Below are 2,500 nucleotides of genomic sequence, written 5' to 3' on the forward strand. Positions count from 1 at the left end.
CTATTTTGATGGTTGCTCTGAGACAGCTTGTACGTGCTGGGCACCCAAACGGGAAGAAAATAACATTCCCAACTCTGGAGGATGTTGATTGTATACAGCTGGCATCTTTAAATCTGCCATGTGATCACAAAGAATTACTGATTTTAGTTTACAGGGTCTTTCAGAGACGGGGCAGGGTTTTTGACATAGAAAAGCTTTATAGAGAGATGGTAATGATGTATGGGAGAATTGGTTTTGATCCCTACAAGAAGTGGCCTGAAGATCACTATTATACTAGACATCCGTAATGGCATCTGTCAAGGTTTATCAACTAAATGCCATGAGAAGTAACACCGTCACACAGGAACTTAGAAAAATGAGTGAAGAAAATGAGGTAGATATATTATTAATACAGGAGCCTTACTCCGCCTCTGGCAAGGTCACTGGCTTTCCTGTGACGGCTCAGGTTATTTCAACAGGGGCAAATCCTATGTCTGCCATAATAATTTTGAACAAATTAATTAAAACAACTGTTATAACACAATTTTGTACCTCTCACATCTCAGTAGTTCAAGTAAATCTAATGAACACGACCTGGTATCTAATAAATGTTTATTGTCAATTTAGAGATAATATTGAACCCTATTTGCAACATCTCTCTCGTGTCCTGAGAGCGCTACAAGGAAATCCAGTAATAATAACTATGGACAGCAATGCTAAATCCTCTTTGTGGCATAGTCCAGTGCAAGATGCTCGAGGTAGTGCACTCGAGGACTTGATAATGGAGCACCACCTCCAGGTGGAGAACCTACCTGGAAATCCACCCACATACAGAAGTAGAGCGGGTGCAGAATCATATATTGATGTTACATTATCTACGGAAATGTAAGAGACAAAATCAGAAATTGGCATGTTCACGATGGACAGACAACAAGTGATCATAACTTGATAGAATTTGCAATCTCATTAGGAGTAGTACATGTTTCTGACGAATGGATAATGCAATTAGACTACGGGAAAGCCAATTGGGACCTGCTCGAGGCGGAATGCCGTCCTCCAGAGTTGGGAAATAATGCTTTTGTTCTCGATGAAGCAGTAGAAGCTCTTGTGACCTCTATAAAGACGGCTGTTGCTGCCTCTGTGCCATTAAAGAAGAGGTACATCCGCAGAGCGACAGCTCCGTGGACTCCTGAGCTTACCAGGCTCCGGCAGGGTATGAGGAGAGCTCGTCGTCTCTATCAACGGGCCTTCACCCAGGACGCAAGACAGTATCACTTGTCAATTTACAGGAGACAAAAAAGAAACTTTCAGGAATCATTAACAAAGCACAGACAGAAAAGTTGGGAGGACTTTGTGCACTCGCATCTTGTTTTGGACCCCTGGGGGGTTCCATACAAGATTGTGAGGGAGAAGATCCACTCACCAATGCTCCTGTCAACAGTGAGGATAGCGGACACAGGCATAATGACGACAAACTGGCAACAGACTGCTGAGGAATTACTCAGAGTTCTCTTGCCAGATGACGATCGAGGAAACGACACTGAAAGGCAAGCCATGCTGAGACAGGCAGTTGAGGAGCCATACTATAATGAACTAAATGTCTACCCCTTCTCACAGGAGGAGGTAGTAAATGCAGTAAATTCCTTCGCCAGGCGGAAGGCTCCAGGACCAGACGCAATTCCTGCGGAGGTCCTGCAGCACTTGGTGCGTAAGCTGGCTCCATGTCTCACAGTTATCTTCAACCACTGTCTAGAAACTCAACGCTTCCCAACGAAATGGAAAACTGCGGAGGTCGTCATTATCAAGAAAGATCCGAATAAAGATCCCACAGTTCCTAAGTCCTACAGACCGATCTGTCTGTTGGACGTCCTGGGGAAGACTCTGGAGAAGCTGCTCGTGCATAGACTGTCGAGCCACAGAATACTGCGCGGCATGAGCGAGTTGCAGTACGGCTTTAGGAAGGGTAAATCGACATCAGATGCCATTAACAAAGTAGCCGACACGGCTCGCTCCTCCACCAGTCGGTATGTATTAGGAATCACGGTGGATATATCTGGTGCCTTCGATAGCCTGTGGTGGCCGGCGCTCTTCTCCCGTCTGCGGGAAATTGAGTGTCCGGTGTCACTATATGGCTGTCTGAGGGATTACTGTCAAGATAGAGTTGCTAGGATCTCCGCTCCAGGTGCTGTAGTGTCCAAACCTATAACGAAGGGATGCCCACAGGGTTCGGTCTGTGGTCCCATTTTTTGGGACATAAACATGGACCCTTTGCTGCATGCATTACAGGAAAGCAATGCAGTACTTGGTGCGGTTGCCTATGCTGATGACCTCTTCATAATGGTGGAGGGTAACAGTCGTCTGGAAATTGAAAATCGAGCTGCACTTGCATCGGAAATATTAATGCGGTGGTGCAGTGACTCTAAGTTACAAATTGCACCACATAAGTCATCATATATACTGTTAAAGGGAAAGCTTGCACGTGATCCCACAGTAAGAATAAACAACAGAATAGTGACAAGAC

At 45.3% G+C, this 2,500-nt stretch overlaps 1 pseudogene; it reads left to right on the top strand.

The window, feature by feature from the left end:
• LOC126436744 (large subunit ribosomal RNA) overlaps window positions 1-2,500 on the top strand; it is a 10,644-nt pseudogene that overhangs the window by 5,004 nt on the left and 3,140 nt on the right.

This window comes from Schistocerca serialis, unplaced genomic scaffold (genome assembly GCF_023864345.2).
Source record: "Schistocerca serialis cubense isolate TAMUIC-IGC-003099 unplaced genomic scaffold, iqSchSeri2.2 HiC_scaffold_1243, whole genome shotgun sequence".
NCBI classification, from domain to species: Eukaryota; Metazoa; Arthropoda; class Insecta; order Orthoptera; family Acrididae; genus Schistocerca; species Schistocerca serialis.